General features: G+C 45.6%; 1 long non-coding RNA gene across 1 annotated transcript in view; it reads left to right on the plus strand.

Annotated features, from left to right (window-relative positions):
* The window catches only part of LOC125618987, an 82,861-nt gene that overhangs the window by 10,945 nt on the left and 52,846 nt on the right, over positions 1-19,070 (plus strand). The window contains exon 4 of the long non-coding RNA XR_007350440.1: positions 1,027-1,223. This is a non-coding gene — a long non-coding RNA (uncharacterized LOC125618987). The remainder of the gene's footprint in view (positions 1-1,026; positions 1,224-19,070) is intronic.

The raw sequence follows: 19,070 nt of genomic DNA on the forward strand, positions 1-19,070 counted from the left end.
CACAGTAAGGGCTGGGCACCAAAGTTTACATTTTCTTGGGGGCTACATTGAAAAAATAAAACAAAATAAAACAAAAATATGTGACTTCAATGTGGAGTAGTCTTTTTTATTTAACTCATTATATTCATTTTAACATCATCAGTATAAACCAATATCGAGACACCTTACCTTCGTCTTTATTTAATTTTATTTTTTGTCTGAAGCTTCAAAATCTCACATGCGCTTTACACCTACAGCACATTTCAGGGAGAATGCTAAATCTTCATCAGAAACACTTGGCCTGCATTTAGATGTTATATAATTTACAGTTGGAAAAGTAGATTCACATACCTAAGTTGTTCCAAACATACATAAAAGTTTTTAAATAGCTGAATAAAGTAGTATTTGATTTTTAAGTTTAATTTAAAGAAAATAAAAATATTCAGTTTCTTGATCACACTAGCCACATTTCAAGTGCTTCTGGTGGCCAGCGGAAGCTGGGATAGACAGTGGAGTTCAAGGACCTTTCCGAGTCTTGCCTTTGTTCAACCCATTCTCCATGAACAGCCAGAGAGTTATTTTAAATATGTAAATCAGACCATGTCACTTCCCACAAGACCTTGGTTAAACACACACTCCTTCCTACTGTCATCTAGGTCTGATGGGGCTCCTGCCTACCTCAGTCTCACTAAGACTATCCCTTAGTCCCTGCTCCCATTGCAGGATGTTGGGAATGAGTGAAGGGAAGGGAGATATCAAATGTTCTGACTTGAGAATTTGGAGGGACAATGGTGCCATGTCCTTGAAGCAAATGTTGGTGCCCAGCCTCTTTTCAGTACATCCATATTTTTAAAACATTCTTCAAAAGACACCTGGCATTGCTGAAGTGAAAACTGCAGAGGTGGGCGTGGACCAGGTCTTGGGTGCCTTGCAGGCTGGGGGTTCCTGAAGGTCAAGGCACTCTGGCGGTGGGATATGGGGTAGGGGTACCCAGTGGGGGACCAGGCTCAGCTTAACCCTTGTGGCTGCCTCTCTCCATTTCTCTAGGACTGAGCTGGAATCCTGTGCTCTGGCCGGCATCCCTCCTAACCCGGACAAATTAATTGGAAACAGATGTCAAGCTGCGGGAGTTAAATACAGACATCTTACCAAATGTCAGCCCTTCCCCAGGGCCACGATGGAGTCCTCACTTCTCATCCTCACCAGGGAGCTGGGAACAAGGCCCTTCACATGCTGGTGGAATGGTGAGCCCCAAGAGGGTTTTAGCCGTTCACAAAAACTCCAGGCAAATTGTGACTCTGATCATTAGAAAGGACTCGGTGAATTTACTGTGTCAGACGCATGCAAACCGAAGGGGCCCTGAGCAGCACCAACGCGTGCAGGGTAACCACAGACTTGCAGATTGTGTGACATGGCAAAGAGGGTCTCATCTGCTCACTGCAAAGTGGGTAAAACTGAGGCCCAGAATATGGAAGGGTCTTGTCCAAGGCCATTCAGCCCAGAGTATGGAAGGGACTTGAGACCCAGAGTCAGAGACTGTTTTCTAAAGTACAAATCTGATGTTATCTCCTGCCAAGCCTCTCTACAGGCTGGAGAATAAACCCAAACTCCTAGGCACGGCTTAGAAGGCCTTTACTCTCTCCCCTTTATCTCAACCTTGTTGTCCGACTCTCCCATGTTAAAGGACTTCCTTGTATTCCTGAATGTATCACTCTGATGCTTTTGCCTGTGATGTTTCCTCTGTCTCCCCAGCTGTCTAGTAAGCTCCTATTCATCCTTTACAACCCAACTCAGATGTACCCTCCTTTCAGCGGTTGCCTTGATTCTGAGGTAAAGTTTCTTTGCTCATCTTCTAGGATCCCACAGTGTTGAACACGATTACTGTGATTATTCACATATTTTTCTGTCTTTTCCTTTGTCCCCAAACCCCTGCATTTTATTTTTGCTTCTCTGAAGCTTGGCACTGAGTCTGGCCAACAGGAGGCAGGGAATAAATATTAGTGACTTTGACATTGCCAAAGCCAAGAGCCCTCTTTCTTTGCTTTCTTAGCTTCTCTGTAGCATCTGATGCCACTGAACTCTTTCTCCTTGACATGTTCCTCTCAGTACCTGTGGCTCCTTTCTGCCTGATTTTCCCTCCTACCTCTCTGACTATTCTGCCTTAGTCTCTGTATTAGTCTGGTTTTCATCACTGTTACACTATTCCAGAGGCAGGCTAACTTTATAAAGTAAGAACGTTTTTTAAGCTCACAGTTCTGGAGATTCAAAGGTATGGTGTCAGCACCAGTCAGCTCTGGTGAGGACCTGCAGGAGCATGTCAGGGGAGAAGAGATCACTTCTCAAAGTAGGAAGCCAGAGTAATTCAGAGTTTGGGCTTGCTCTCATAAAAAGTTTGCTCTTGTGAGAGATAAGGGGTCTGGTGAGATCTACTTTAATCCTTTCCAAGGACAGTTCCCCAAGTGATCTAAGGACCTCCCCTGAGGTCCCACCTGTTAAAAGTCCTATCATCTCAGCACTGCCATGCTAGGACCAAGCTCCCAATCCTTGTGGGACATTCTCAGACCGTAGCAGTGTCCTTTTTGAATGCCTGTGGTTGTTCAGGAACTTGTCCTTGGAAATCCTTTCCTGTCTGGGTTAGGTGTCATGGGACTCAGACCTTTTGCCTGTGCTGTTCCTTCTCTCTGGGACACCCTTCCCTCCATTTCTGGCCTAGGCAATTTCTTCTTAACCTTTGGGTTTCAGCTTAAAGGCCACCCTCTCAGAGCCCTTCCCCAACCACCTGATGGCCAGCCTGGGTGCTGGTGGCTGGCAGGAATGGTGGGTGAGTGGAAGAATGAAGGCGCAGCTGGACTGGCAGAGCGGAGCAGGGGGCTGGTGTCTTTAGCACACGCTAATGTCTCCACAGTCATTGGCTGGGGGTTTCACTTCTCAATCCCAAGATGGGCAGGCCCCAGCATTTTTGGGTTATTAACTCCCTTCAGTAAACTTCCAATGAGTGTGATAAAACACTCAGCAGAATGCAGCCAGAGCTCATAAAAGCAGGATTTAGTGCCATTTTATAGATGTCAGGACTGACTTCTACACTGAAGCTGGTATATACTTAAAATTCACGTGTGACTCACTGCCTTTGGGGGGAAGGTCTAAGGCCTGGGAGAAGGCGGTGGCAGGCCCCATGCTGGTCTCCCAGGTCTAGCACACCTGGAGGGAGGGATAGCAGGGTTGGAGGGGAGGGGCTGCCAGTGCACCAGGATGAGCTGGCCTCCTAAGCCCTGCCTGTATTATTTCTTGGCATTGTAAATTGTATCCCTTCCTTCCCTGGTCCTCATTTTACATAGCTGTCAAAAAGAACCATTCAACCTACCTTGTTAGGTCCGTCAATGTAAGCTGCTAATAACAATCCCCACATCTGCAAGGCTTAGCACAGTGCAAGTTATTTCTTGCTTCTGTTGCAGTACAATGTGGGTCAGTGGCTCCTTCACAGCAGTGACTCTGAGGCTTCCATTTGGTGGCCCTGTCTTCCCATCAGGCCTTCTCATGGTTCTCTGCTGGATCATCTGTATTAAGTCACCTGAGAGTAAAGATTTATTGGTAGTTTTTTGGTTAGGGGTTGGCAAACTCACAAACACTGTTAATCCATCACTTGATTTTTTTATAAATAAAGTTTTATTGGTACACAGATATACCCATGCTTTCATACAAGAAGCCATATGGCCTGCAAAGCCTAGAGTGTTCACTCACCTGGAATTTTACAGGAAATGTGTGCTGACCTCCATTTTAGGGTTTAGGCCTGGAAGTGGTGTCCATTGCTTTTACTTTTAGTTCACTGGCTACAATCCAGCTGAATGACCCTAAAATATTTGCAAGGGATGCTGGGAAATGTGGAGGATTATGGGTTTTGGTTGCCCTGCCTGTCTGCCATACCAACCTTTCAGGGTCATTATGAGGCTGTAATAAAATAAGGCATGGACAGGGTTTCCTAGAGGGTCTGGCACTGGGTAACTCTTCATAATGGTACTCACAGCTCTCAGCTCTCAGGGACATACTAAGTGGCTGGAATGGGGAGCTGTGTGGGAGACCCCTCCGCATCCTTGGGAGAAGGCTCTGGGTTGCTCAGGTTCCTTGGTGACCAGGATGTAAGCTGAATGCCTGGTTCCACTGGATCTGATTTTTGGGCTCTGTGTCTTTCTATGTGGCCAACTGGGTCTGGGAACAGGAAGAACTCAGGGATGCCTACTTGGGCCCCAAACCTCACATGTCCCAACCAGACTTTTTCTACTGGCTGGGGAGCTGCTTGTGTGTGTACCAGGCTTGACCTCTAGGACATTGCCCTCTCAGTTTCCTGCCTGGACATTAATGATCTGATACCTGCCTGGCCCATGGTACCAGCCTTATTCTTGATTACCCTTTTAAACATGCAGGTTTGGAAAATTTTAAAAAATCCCATCACTTTCTATTAATTACAGTACATGAAAGATATATAACATTGAACATATGTTATTAATGATATTTTTACTTTGGAAAGTAACTATAATAAAATTTATTTAAAGCATAGGCTGGAGGTTAATTAGTAGTTAAGCCTGATATTTTAAAGTTAATTCACTAATGTGAAGGTGATTATTCACTAATAATAATGAGGCACTTCTCATTTTAGGTCCAGGCTTACTAAGTTTTCCCCCTTTTTGCATTGATTTTCCCAAGAGTCTAATTCCCCAATGCACAGAAATGTGGTACTGAGAGCACACAGCAGAATTGTGGACCATCTTCTTTTTTCTTAAAATGAAGCAAGATTTATTTTTGTGATAGAAATTTAGAACTACTCATAAGGAGACTTGCCTGAGTATTTCATTTTAAGGCCACAGTCCAGAAATAGAATTTGATTCTTGTAAAATAAAATAAATAAAATAAAAATCAGCAATAATAGCACCTCAATTGTGTTCTTGGTTGCAGGGATTCTTGCAATGCCTATAAAATCACCCATAATCATGTGTCTTGGCAGTGGACAGCCCTTCAGCACCAGTTGCTAGACCTATTGGCTCAGAAGGTGGGAGAGTTCTTTGCCTGGTGGCTGAGAGCTGGGCCCACCCTTCAACCCATTGCTCTCAGCTCAGCTCACAATGGTGTGGAGTTAGACTCCTTTAGGGCTCAGAAGCTTTGAGGTCTTGGAAGGGTGTCCATTCTGTGGTTGGTTGGCATCAGTGGGCTAGTATGCTATGGTGGTAGGCACAGTGGCTTTGCAATAAAGCGGACTTGGGTTTCCGTGTTGGCCGAGCTGATTAATAGTGATGTTGCATTGGGCAAAGTTCTTAAGCTCTTTGTTTCCTCAATGCAAGAACATACCTGAAGTTCTCAACAATAGGAGCTCAGCAAAGCTTCTTCCCCTTTTTTGTTCATACTTTGGTGAACAAACCTTCCTCAGAGATTCTGTTCAGAAACAAATTCTCTTGGTCCTTCCCACCAAGTTAACTGAGTTTCTCTTTTGATTTTTACTGGAAAACCAGGTGAATACTTTGATGATGGCACCTACCATCACGATCATGTTGTATATTGTGTCATAACAACTTAAAAAAAATCTGTGTAAGAATGCCTTTGGCTGCAAGTAACAAATAATCATGTTCAAACTGGCTTATTCAATGGGGAAATTAATTATGTTAGGAACAAAAAGTCTTAAGGAGCTAGACTCCATCTCTACACTGAATGATACCATCTAAGGGGGAGAGGAGATGGTGGTTTTAAAAATATGAGTCACCAATAAAAAATATGGAAAACAATATGAATGAACTTCCAGGTACTGATTGACTCAGGCTACCTAGCATCTCTTTCTGGAGCTTTTAGTGGGTGGAAACCTTGAGAGTCAATTGCTGTAGTGTCAGAGAGATGGGGCCAACCCAGCCTTTCTGCCCCTTGGTGATAGGCTCTATCTCCCCTTGATTCTGATCTCACATCTCCTCTGCTATTTCTTTGATCTCGGCAAAGGAGGCTGGTCTATTCAGAGCTGATCAGGAAGTAAAATAGACCTGAACATGAAATAGATCACAATCTAGGCAGACCTCTAGGCTCTAGCAACCTGGGTGGAGGCTCAGAAGCCAAAACTGTTGATAATGACAATTGAAATCAGAACTCTTTGTGGGGAAGATATGTTAGCATTCAGGAGCCACCAAGTGTTTTCTTTTTTTTTTTTCCACCAAATGTTTTCTTCCTCTTTCACATTCTCTCCTTTTCTGATGTGCAGCTCATTCTACATCTGTTTTATACTGTAGAGGTCACCAAGTTCAGCAAATGTGCCTTCCTTTCCTTGATTTTAATTTAGGATAGTATCTGCTTTTCTTAAGTTCATCCTCTCATGTCTCAAGAATCAAATGGCCAGCGTTGGGATTGTGGCTTAGTGGTAGAGCACTTGCCTAGCACATGTGAGGCACTGGATTTGATCCTCAGCACCACATAAAAATAAATAAATAAAATAAAGGTATTGTGTCAATCTACAACTAAAACGTGTATGTGTGTGTGTGTGTGTGTGTGTGTGTGTGTGTGTGTATGTGTTTGAATCAAATGACTGGGTGACCAGCTTTGAAGTCAGACAAATTCCAGATCTGCTAGGTATGGCTGTGGAAACTTACAGAATGTATCTGGCCTTCGGGAGTCTCACTGCTTCAACTGTCTAGTGGAATAAGGCTTACACCTGCCTCCTGGAGTCATTATCAGCAGTGATATCACATAGTCCACGGGCCTTGGAAGAGACAGTATTTCTAGAAACATTGATAGTCACTCTGCACAAAAGCAGCTCAGTTATCAAGTCAGGATGGGAAACCCTGGGTTAATGAGATTTATTTACTAGAGAATTCCTCAAAACTCTGAATAAGCTCTGAACAATAATGTTTATTGTGACATTAGCAGGCTGTGTTTTCTTAATATATTTGGTTGCAGGATCCCATTTTTGAGGTTATCTCATGGGACTAGGTTCATTGTCTCAGCTTTGCATTTAGGAAGCCAGATGTGGCCACTCACCCATGTCCTCATAGTTCCTTAATCTTAGGGAGAGCTCCTATTTGAGGGAAGAGGGAAGACCTTGTGCAGAGTGAGTGAATCTCCTTCTTTCCTCTTGTACTGAGTGAAGTCTGGGAAACAGAAGTCTGGGCCATGCCTCCTGTATGCCCTTACACATTTCCCACAATGCATGGGTTCATAACATGTGAATGGTCATAACACAGCTGTAGACATTTGGGCCCCAGGGTGGGGCCCAAATGCACCTGGGAGGTAGTTCTAAGGAGCCCTAGTGCACCACAGGGTCACTGTGGTCTTCTCACACCCAGTGTCTTCCAGGTCCATTTGCTAGAAAACCGAAAACCACTTGGAAGTTGTCTCTGTGACTAAATGAGCAGCAATTCCCGAATAAAAGACACCTTGGTATTTAATGCACCAAAGAGGCAGCTTACCCGGCAGGCCCTGTCATGAAAAGCCATCTTTAGCTTCCTTGGCTGCCAGACTGATAGATGTTAGGCCAAAAAACCAGAACCGATGAAGACAGGAATGTGCACAGCTATACCCACTTCAGAATTCCACTTCTCCTCCCCCAAAGAAAATAGCACTTTCCGGGCCTCCAGCAAGTGGCGAGATGTTCCTTTCGGCCGTGGATCTTGGCCCCCTCATCTTTGGCTGTCCCTGTGTGGCTCTTCTAATGGCCGATGAACCTGTTGGTGAGGGAAGAAAGCCACCCAGGTTAAGGCTTCAGATGTGTGTGTGTGTGGGAGAGTAGCACCCCAACAGCGCGGCTTTGATCACCGTGGTGTGGTCAGCTTGGGATTCCAGTGTGGATGGGTTCCCCAGGCCACATGATGAGCACAGCAGTGATTTTTGTCTGTTTCAGGAGATCTGATGGAATCTTTGGTTTCTCTCCAGAGAAACCCAACATAAAATACTGCTGGTGCTGGGTGGAAACTCCTGTATTAGGGCACTTGAATCTGCTCCTTTCCTTTGCTCTCAGGGGTTCCTGTCCAGTGTCACCTTCCTCCTCTTTAGAATGTCATGTGTAGTACCAGTGCCAACACAACCCTAACATAAGCAATGATGGGGAAATAGGGGCATGGGGGACTTTGTGTGTGTGTGTGTGTGTGTGTGTGCATGTGCGCAGGTGTGGGTGATGGGGACAGGAGTATAAGCTTCCCTAGTCCAGAGACTGCAATGGGGCAAGTCAGGGCCAGAGGAAGAGATGGACAGGGAAGAGGAGAGAATTTGGAGAGGAGGATGGAGGAGGGAAGGAAGGAGCCCTGAGGGGAAGGGGGAGGGGTGGGGCAGGTGGGAGGAAAGGGGCAGAGGGAGTAGTGGGTTCGTGATTGGGGGGCATTCAGGAAGGCATGACACGTGAGTGACACCCAGTGACTTAAGAGAGAAGAAGTTGGCGGCCTGAAAGGAGGGAGACAGAAAGCAGGGCTTTTCAATATGAGCATTCATGTCGAGGTGACAGCAGTCATTTATCATGCCCTGAATGGGAGCGCAGGGCCCAGCGTAGCCGCCAAAGACCTCTGGTTAAAGTTTTACCTGGGTGTGAAAGGAGTTGGGGCCTGGCCAAACAGCGGCTCTTCCACGGCTGCAGGGGCGGGCCCCTGGGGGCCCATCTGTTTGGAGCAGAAAGATTCTGGCAATAGGGGAGGGAGCCCTGGAACAGGATGTTTCCCGGTGTGGGGACCCCTTCAGGCATTCCAGGCCGGCAGGGGTGAGGGGTCTGCCTCACACAGGGGTCTGGAAGGATCTTCTCTAGGCACTAGATTAGGAGCCTGGCCCCAAATTAATCTTGTGAGCCTGCCTGCGGGAGGCGTCGGGGGCTTGGGCTGGGACAAATGGAAGCATATTTTGTTATGTGATGTCATTGGAATCCAGCACAAATTTTAAAAAATACTATTTAGTTCTTCCCAAGTGTCAGGCACTACAGCCCTGCTCCTGCCTGTTTTCTCTGCCTGGTCCTAACTGCTCCGAACAGGGAGCCTGTCAGGGGCCTGTGTTTGTGCCCTGCACAGGGGACATTAAGTGAACAGAGTCCCTCTCGGTTTTTCATGTCATTAATTGGTGATCTTCAGACTCTGAAATAGCATTTCCCCTCTCCCATCCCTTATTTCATTATCCTCAGTTCAATACACACCAGTGCCGTGCGAGGCAGCCTGCTTGGATATATTAGGAATTATTTAAATGAGATGGGGATGTATGGGTAGTTAAAAATGCAGCCTTCTATTCTGCCCTAATTATGTATCAAATTACATTACAATTATTCCCAAATATAAACTTGCTGAGAACCTCAGAAGGGGAGGTTCTGGGAACATCAGGAGAAAAGTGAAATAAGGCATGGTGGGAACAGTGGTCTTGGACCCTAAATGTATCCAGAAGCCTGGGCAGTGGCTGTGTGTATGTGTGTGTGTGTGTGTGTGTGTGTGTGTGTGTGTGTGAGAGAGAGAGAGAGAGAGAGAGAGAGAACATGTATAAGTGTGTGAATATGTGCATATGTGTAAGAGTATCTGTGGAGGCATAGGAATGCATGTGTGTGTGTATGTGTGTGAACGTGTGCATGTGTGTGTGCCTCTGCCTGTCTCCCTCCCTCCCTCCCTTCCTTTCCCTGTTATCAACTCCACTGCCATATAGCGTCCATTGTAGGACTCACTGGCTCAGGCCCTGATAGCTGGGAGTGAGCAGAAGGAAGTCTTATCCAGCCTCTTTGGTTTAAACGATGATTCTAACATTCCCCAGCTGTGTGGTCTAAGAGAAGTCTTTTAACCTCTCTGAGCCTCGGTTTCCTTCTTCATTAAGGGTGGGTGGTAGTTGTCTCCAACAATGCCTGATACATAGGAGGCTTTTGGAAGAAGGGATGAGCCTTCACTGTGACTGCTCTAAGCCAAACATTTGGGTCTGATAGTGTTATTAGGTTCTTTCAGGGCTGGGGACCTGTGAGGCTGCCCCCCGCCTTGGCTCTCACTTCCTGTGATCAGCTGGTGGGGCTGAGCTGAGCCTGGGGTGGCAAAGATTTGAGGCTTAGCTTCAGTCAGGTCCAGCCTCAGGTCTTTCCTGTAATTTCTTTTTTTGTGTGTGTGGTGCTGGGGATTGAACCCAGGGCCTTGGGCATGTGAAGCAAGCACTCTGCCAACTGAGCTATATCCCCAGCCCCTTCCTGTAATTTTTGACAAATACTCTCAGAGCACCTGTTCTGTGTGGGCACTTTGCCAATGCGATGCTCTCCCCATCCTGGGGTGAAAAGAAGGAACTGCCCCAAGTGCTTTAGCCAAAAAGTGGCAGAGCTGGACTCCTACCTAGGTCTGCCTTGGAGCCCAGGTGGTTAAGAACAAGCCGCTTGGTCTCCAGTCTCCTGAGTAGCTTCTCTGAGTTTTCTATTCATTTGTTTTGTGTTATTAGCCAGCCTTTTCCGCAGCTCTTGGGAAGAGTCCTGATTAATCTTTATTAATCACTTATTAATAATTATTAATCATTATGAAGCTACTGATGTTGCAGGGCTCCGAGTTTGGCTGTTCCCATTTCTCTTCTCACATGCCTACTGCCCACAGCCACTCACATTCCAGGTCTGAGGGGGTAGGTGTTGCTGTCAGAGGGGTCCTTGCCCTGCTGTCTGGTTATTAGGTGGTGGGATAGCCCAGGATTTCCAGAGCAGTTTCTGTCAAGATCCAAAACAGGATGGGACCTTATGGGTTGAGTGATACTGCTCAAAAGCTGTTGAAGTTTTGTCTTTCAGTACCTAGGGAGTGACCTTATTTGGAAATAGTTTTTTTCAGATAATCAAATTAAAATGAGGTCATTAAAGGGGCCATAATCCAACATGACTGTGCCTCCTAGAAGGGGGGAATTTGCACACAGACAGACATGCACAGAAGGAAGACTTTGTGAAGAGACACAGGAAAATGCCATGGGAGGCTGCAGGCAGGGATGGGGTGACATGTCTACAGGGCAAGGAATGACAAAGCTTGGCAACAAACCACTGGAAGTTAGGGGAGAAGTGTCCCCGTCACAGTCACTGGGAGAAACCAATCAGACCGACACCTCGATCATGGACCTCCAGCCTCCAGAACAGAAGCAACGAATTTCTGTTCAGTTTCACTCAATTCGTAGTTCTTTACTACAGTAGCCTTAGGAAACTAACAGAGACCTCAATGGCGGGCTGGAGGAAGGAGGAGGAGTGGAGAGCCACTGGGTGAGAAGCAGGGTCCTGGCCCTGGGAGTGTCCAAGAGATGGTGGCAGGCCTTCTTGTCCATGAGTAAACAGGTCCTGTAGCAGCCAGCATCCCTAAGTAGTGATGACATGCCTTCCCAGGCCCTGGGCCTGGTACCCAGCCAGGGCCTAGAGGACAGGGAACAGCCTCAGTCTGAGGGGCGACTGGTAAGACCTGGGTGTCACAGTGGGTTTGGGAGCAGACTTCTGGGTCCACAGTATCCACCCTTCTGCTTTTATTCCATTGGCAAGAACTTGTCACATGGCCTATTGAGACTCAGGATCCATATGCAGTGTCGTCTAAATTTGTCCTCTGTGCCTCTTGTATCTGTTCTGCTCTTGCTTATAAAAAAAGAAGCTGCCCTTTTTATACATCCTCTCCTATTCTGTCTGCTGATTACATGGAAGGGACTTTTGGTGAAGTCTTGACATCAAGGCACCTGGGTCCTGAGGTCCTTACTTGGGGACAGCTGCACCGGAGAACTGCCTAGCCAGCTATACCCCTGGGAGCCTGTTGCTGAGGGAGAAATAATGGTTATTGTGTTGAGCCACTGACCTCTGGGGCTGTGTCAGCAATTTGGAGGGGGAGAAGTGGGGAAAGCTGGACTTTCCTCTAGGTCTTCCTGTCTGTGATGTTCATAGGCAAATATGGCAACCTCAAGGAGCTCAGCTGCCTCTTTTTTAAACACGGGGGTCTTTTGAAGACTGCATGAGCCATGTACAGGGGTCTAGCTAGTGCAGGTGCTTGGTAGAGAGGGCATGCCCATTATTTATGCCTTTTCCTTCTGGGATCTGTTGACTAACCCCAAAGGTGAGACCACCTGGGATGATCCTTTCTTTCCTAAATCAACTCTTCCCTAGGAGGTCAGTCCTCCACCCACTGCCTGAGTCCGCAGGCCTGACCTTGGAGCATCTTTGATCTATAACTTTACTTATTTCCATTTTAGAGGAGGTGTTTCAAATTAAGGTGACAAAAACTCATGTGCTATTTTTGGATACCACTTCATATTTTTTAAAAAAATTTTTTTTGAGAGAGAGAGAGAGAGAGAAAGAGAGAGAGGATTTTTTAAATATGTATTTATTTATTTATTTAGTTTTCGGTGGACACAACATCTTTATTTTTATGTGGTGCTGAGGATCGAACCCAGCGCCCCTGCGCATGCCAGGCGAGCGTGCTACCGCTTGAGCCACATCCCCAGCCCACCACTTCATATTTTTAATTTTTATTTTTTTGGTTAAGAAAATTTGTGCTAGTTAGATGTAAAAATAATTCCTGGGAAAATTATATAATTGGCATGCAATTTACAAGACAGACCTCTGATGTTATTTGTGCTGCCTTGTTATGAAATTTGTAAATAGCATGAACACTGGACCTGGGTTAGCATGCTCCAAGTGCAGCAGGACTGGTGATCGCAGCTCTCCAAGTGATGCCTCAGGTCCACAGTCAGCTCAGGCAGTGCCAGCTGACACCAGACAGGCCCCTCTGGCTCTGACTGCAATTTCAAGATGATTGATGTATGGCTTTCTACAGGTCTCAGCTCTGGTGTGATTCATGAGCACCCAGGTGTGAGGAAGGCCTCTTGGGTGATGCATTAGGAGAAAAGTAGGGAGGTCTGTGGAGGTTCATGGAGTCTCCATCCTTAGTAGTGTTTCCATTAATGTCTTGCATGAAGTCTCTAGTATAAGTCCATCACACCAGTAGATGACAGGAAACGGAAAAATGTTTGAAGCATGCTGGAAGACAGTGTGGATCTGCTGCCCTCTTGACAGGTGGTGTTGCTTCAATCCTAATAGGAGGAAACCTAAGATCCTTGTAGAAAATCATTCGAAGATACTCAGGAGGGGAAGATGTGATTCAGCAGCAGTGTGTCTGCCCATGGTCCAATTAGGAGACAGAAATCACACCAGGGCCAGGGCCCATATAGCGCTCCTGTAATCCCAGTGGCTCAGGAGGCTGAGGCAGGAGGATCATGAGCTCAAAGCCAGCCATAGCAACTTAGTGAGCCCTAAGCAACTTAGTGAGACCCTGTCCCAAAATAAAATATAAAAAAGGGCTGAGGATGTGGCTCAGTGGTTAAGTGCCCCTGGGTTCAATCCCTGGTACCAAACAAACAACAAACCACACCAGTGTCCTAACAGGAAGAAGCCTGCTAAGGAAATTAGTCATGGGAAGACTGCAAAGGCAAAAAAGAGAGCTAGGGTGTGGGGTGAGGGGAGTTACTACAGGAAGCAACCATCTGCAGCTGAGAGGTTGGGATTGTTAAAGTTGAACCTGAAAAAGGAGCCCCAGGGAGCCAGGACTCAGACCCTGGGGAGGAAATGCCAGCTGGCAAGGGCTAGTGTCTCCAAGATGATATGACAAGGCTGTGTTATATCTGCTAGTGTTGGAAAAACTGGGGACTAGAATTAGTTCTGTTACTGGGACCAGATGCTCCTGCCAGGGTGAAGTGGTGTGCTGGGGTGATGATACCAGGAACAAGAACTAACATAAGAATAGAGAGGAAACACGATGGAGCACACCCTTCTTCTTTCTCCAGCCTTCCAGGTTCCCTTGAAACTTTCCTATTGACAAAACTGAACGTGGAGCCTTCTGATCGGGAGAGATCAGGAGAGCCCTAGCTCCAGCATCAAAAAGCAGAGTATGGCAGGGTGGGAAGGAGCTGGTAGACAATAGCTTAATAACTGACACAATTATGAGTCAACAAACATTTAATGTTCAAGGCCACATTATTAGAAGTCTAGAATCTAGTTGGAGGGAGGTCATAGTTACCTCTTACCTTGAACTGGGCAGATTTATTGCATTCTGGTGTGTGTACTATAATTTAAACAAGATCAACGTCCCCTGGAGCCCACCTAGAGCAGGTAGCTTCACCTGGGGAGGAGATTCAGAACCATGACAGTATCAGGGACAAGGAGTTACCACACAGACAGAGGAAGCGAATGCCATCTTTAAACTACCTCTGCTGCAGGTGAGAGATGGAGATGACTCTGGATGGGTTCACGCGGGGAATGATAGGAGTGGGGTTCTAGAAAGGCATTTTCTGTTGTGAGATAAAGAAGGCTTTGTTTTCCTTAGGAAAGATAAACAAAACAATTCTTTCTTCTGATTGTAGGACAGCTCCTGTTTATTGTAGGGACCTCAGAACATGCAGGTTGATTATTCAGCTGGGGTGAGGGAAAGAAACATCACCTGTCCGAGTTCCAGGTGCAGTGAGCTCCGGTGCTGTAGGTGGAGAGCATTCACTCTTCCCAGGAGACCGTGCATCCCTCAGTGGCTTTCATTTGCTGACCCTCCCTGATTCTTAGCCCTGAACAGCTGCCCGGGGGAGTCTGACTTGGCATCTCTTTCCCCCTGGGGCTGACCCTCAAGGATCTTACTTGTCTAGGTGTTTTTCCAAAGCTGGATTTTTTTTTGTTAAGAGGAATTTTGGCTCTAGCCCTTAAGATAATTACATTTTTTTCCACCTTCTTGCATACAGAAAAGTTTAAAGAAGCAAATAGAAATAATTTGTAATTATACCTCCCGAAGATGACCACAGTTAACATTTTGGCCTTTCTTTTCTGCACAAATATATCTGCTTTTAAGATAATTGGGATCATAGTGGATATACAACTTTGTTTCTTACTCCCCCCCACCCCCACTTAGCACATAAATATTTTTCAAAGGTCAATGTGTGTTTTTAAAAATATGTTTTTACACCAGTGGCCTAGTATTCTATTCTTTGGCTATACCGCAACTTGTGTGGGATATTTTGCTTACAATTGATTTTTTTTTCCTGTTTGACCAGATTTCTTATTGATATCTTTGCACACAGTCTTTTGTGTACATTTTTTTTTTATTATTTTCTCAGGATGGAATCTCAAGACTATGACTGGCTCAAATGATGTTTCAAAAACACCTTTTATTATTTAAAAAAAACCCTTCAAATATGCACAAAAGAGAATGGTACAATTGTCCCCTTATAATTACTAGCTTTAATAATTCCTCGAATTCTGACAATGATGTTTTAGTTAGGCCTTCTCTCTGTTTTTGTTGGACTATCTTAAAACAAATCCCAGATGTTGTATTATTTTCCCTGTGAAAGTTGTTTTACTTCTCAAAAGGGTAAAATAATTACTTAAAAACAGGATCAGAATGCCATTACCTATAGAAAAGAACAATAATTCCCTAATATTTGTCCATGTTCAATTTTCTCCCAATTATCTCAAAACTGTCTTCTTAGAGCTAACTTATTTGAAAAAGGATCCAAACAAAAAGTCCGTGTTTTTCATTTTGCTGATATGTCTTAAAAATCTCTCCTCCTTTTATAAACCACATTTTTTTTGGTGTGAAGAATCCAGCATAAAGACTTTTACTGTTCTCAATACATAATAGAAAGCCGATTTTCAGGACCAAATATCACTACAATTTTTAAAAATCAATTTGATAGTCGGCATAGTGGCGCACGCCTGTAATCCCAGCAGCTTGGGAGGCTGAGGCAGGAGGATCACGAGTTCAAAGCCAGCCTCAGCAAAAGCGAGGTGCACAGCAACTCAGTAAGATCCTGTCTCTAAAGAAAATACAAAATAGGGCTGGGGATGTGGCTCAGTGGTCGAGGGTCCCTGAGTTCAATCCCTGGTACCCCCCCCCAAAAAAAAACCCAATTTGATAGGTGAATGATGACATCTTGTTGCTGCTTTAACTTGCTTTTCTATGTTTATAAGCATGATTGAACATCTTTTTTGTATGCATATTAGCAGTTTGTATTTTGTCATTTGTGAATTATCTGCTTTGATCTCTGCCCCTTTTTAAAGAGTGGTATTAATTATCTTGCCTGAGTCTATTTAAAATTTAAAAAAATTTTACATAGTCATATTCATTATCTTTTCCTTCATGATTTTTCCCATTGTGTCTTTTTAAATTTTAATTTTTTTTAAAGCTGTGGATGGACACAATACCTTTATTTATTTATTTACTTATGGTACTGAGGATCGAACTCAATGCCTCATGCAAGCTGGGCAAGTGCTTTGCCTCTGAGCTACGACCCCAGCCCTTTCCCACCATTTTTATGCATGTAAAATCCTTTCCCTTCCCTCAAAGGCCATTCATCTACATCCCCTCCCACCCCGAGTTTTCTTGGTTAATTTTCACATCCATATGGGATCTCATATGGTTAAGCCACGGATCTAGTATTGTGGATTGAGTAATTCTTCATTTCCTCCTTACTCTGTGCTATGTCTTTATCATGCTCTAATTTTATGTATGTGTATATATACATGTACACACACGTGCAAGTGGTGGCCTGCTCAAGATGAACTTGTGCTCACTGGTTTCCTGGGGTCCTCCTTGGGTGGTAGTGAGTGCCTTGTTGTTGGAGAGGTGAATGAGCAGGGGTCAAGCCTCAGATCAGGCAGGAATCTTTTGCCCCTGGCATTCTGGGTGTTTCTGATTTTCCTGCCCTGGAAGGCCTCTGTGGCCACAGTCAGCTCCTTTTCCTGCTCTTCTTGACGTTGGGAGGGTGGTTCCGATGCTGTTTCTGTCAGTGTTGATGACAGAGATGCAGCCTGGACTTCATCAGAAAGCTGGGCCTCAAGGACTTGGAGGACTCTTGGTTGGGCTGCCTGCCCACACTGGGGACACACACAGCATCCACTTCCCAAGATATTCTTTGTCCTCATAGCATTTCCCTTAGTTTATAACTATAACTAATTTTGTCATTTGCCAATCCATTAGACTGGAAACCCTGAGGACAGAGGCCTTGTTGTCCCATGTCTGGCACACGGTGGGCATCTGGGACTTGAAGAAAGAATGGGTGACTGGTCCTTTGGAACTGATGGGTGAGGGCTACTACAGTGGCCTCACAATCTGAGTGAAATTCATATGAAGGGAAATCTGGAGAGAGAGAAAAAAATTCTTTTGGGAACAAAGGGACATAATATCTGAAATGAAAGTCCATCCCCGAAAATCCAGAACAGCTGTTGGCCCTTGAGATAGCTAAGCCTCCTGAGTCTCAGGTCTGTGTGGAGCCATGAAAGTCACTCATTTGACCCTGAGCTGACATCTGACCTCTAGAGCTGATTATTCCTCCTCTGCATGAACATATTCCCGACAAAATGGGGTCGGGAGACATTTGCATCCAAACCACCAAGCTCTTTAAATGCTGGGGCCTGAAGGCCCGATGGGTTTATTAGATTATCATTGCGGAAGTTAATAAAGAATTAATTTCTCTTCATGTGACATCCAAAGGCAGTTATTTCAGGAGCCTGTCCATTTACACAAAGCCAAGTATTTGTCAAGTGTCAGAGGCAATTCCCAGGTCCCAGCCCCCCCTCTATAATTCTGGATTAGGGACAGCCTGAAATGACATTACACAAATTTTCTTTCAAGATGCATTGAGCTCTGGGGAGCACTCAGGAATTTCAGGTTCCTGAAGGTTATACTGTCAGCAAAAGGGCTGGGCGGGGGTGGCTGGAGCAACTGCAGTATTCCAGCTGGGACAGCTCTGGGTGGGGTGGGGGGTTCAGGGAGGGAGGGGAGGAAGCCATGGAAGCCATTAGTCTGTGGGGGCCCACTCGCCTCCTGAAAACAACTTACTGCCATTTGTATTGCAAACCTTATGCCCAGCTTGATGGTTTTTTCTTGTTCTTTGCTTAGGCCCAGGGAGGGGCGGTAGCCTGACTGGGACCGCAGGACTGGCCCATGTCACCTTGTGGCAATATATTAGGGAAGGTCAGGGCACCATCAATACCTGTCTGGGAGTTAAGTGCTGGGAAGTGGAGCCACTGTGGGGACAGGCTCACTCTTAGACCCTAAAAGCACGTCATGGAACAGCCAGGCGCCCTCAGAGCTGCAGGGCAGAAGTCTCTGGTGCTGGGCTGTGGGGAGCCAGACTCCCTGGAGAGGCCTCAGGAGGCCAGTTGAATAGCCTGGGCCTCTTGTTAGAACTTCAGACACTGGCATCTGTCCACTTCCTAGACACCTCCCCATGAATGACCAACAGGCCCCCCAGCTCTGCACCTCTCAAGGTGAACTGTGCATCTCCACATCATCCCGCCCACATGCCTGGCGCAGGAGAAGGGCCGGGCCTTTTCAGACATCTGTGGTGTCCTCTTTCTTTACAACAGCTCTCCCTTCCTTCTGCACTGAAGATCTGGCTCAGAAATCACCTCCTCTGCTATCCCTGATCTCCCCTGGAAGAGTCAAAGTCTCCTGCTAGGGCCACTGTTACCTGTGTAGCCCCTTTGTGCAAATTAAGAAAAGTCCCCTTTTCCAATTTGAGTGGTCATAGCTTCTGGCAAAGGGAAAGTGCATGTGAGTACGTTAGAAAAATGCTTTCTTTTTTTTCCAGGAACCGGTCAGTCCTTACAAGGGCTTGTGGCTTGGCAAGTGGAGTGTGGGCTAAATTTTAGCCTTCTTGGCTGGCTATTTTTAGGTGGTGTGCAACCTGGATGATCACACATGACATTCCTGTGCCTTTCTCTGAGATCCTACAGCTCCCTATGTTTAATTATGCAACTGTGTGTTAGTTTTTTATAATTGCTGTAATAAAGTACCATAAGCCTAAAATAGCACGGATTTATTAATTTATAGTTCTGGAGCTCAGAGGTATGAAATGCATCTCAATGGGTTGAAATCAAGGTGGTGGCAGAAATTTGGGAAGATCCAGGGGAAAATCCATTCTTTTTCCAGGTTCTGGAGGCTCCTAATACATTCCTTGGCTCATGGCCTCTTCCTCCATCTTCAGAGCAAGCAGTTCAGCATGGTTACCTTAATATTCTGCTACCTACATCTGTCACCACATTGGAATCTGACCCTCTTGCTTCCTCTTACACTTATAAGGACCCTTGTAATGTACTGGACCCACCCAGATAATCTAGGATAATCTCTCCCTTTCAAGATCCTTAACTTAACCAC

Source organism: Marmota marmota, unplaced genomic scaffold, assembly GCF_001458135.2.
Source record: "Marmota marmota marmota unplaced genomic scaffold, marMar, whole genome shotgun sequence".
In the NCBI taxonomy this organism is placed as follows: domain Eukaryota; kingdom Metazoa; phylum Chordata; class Mammalia; order Rodentia; family Sciuridae; genus Marmota; species Marmota marmota.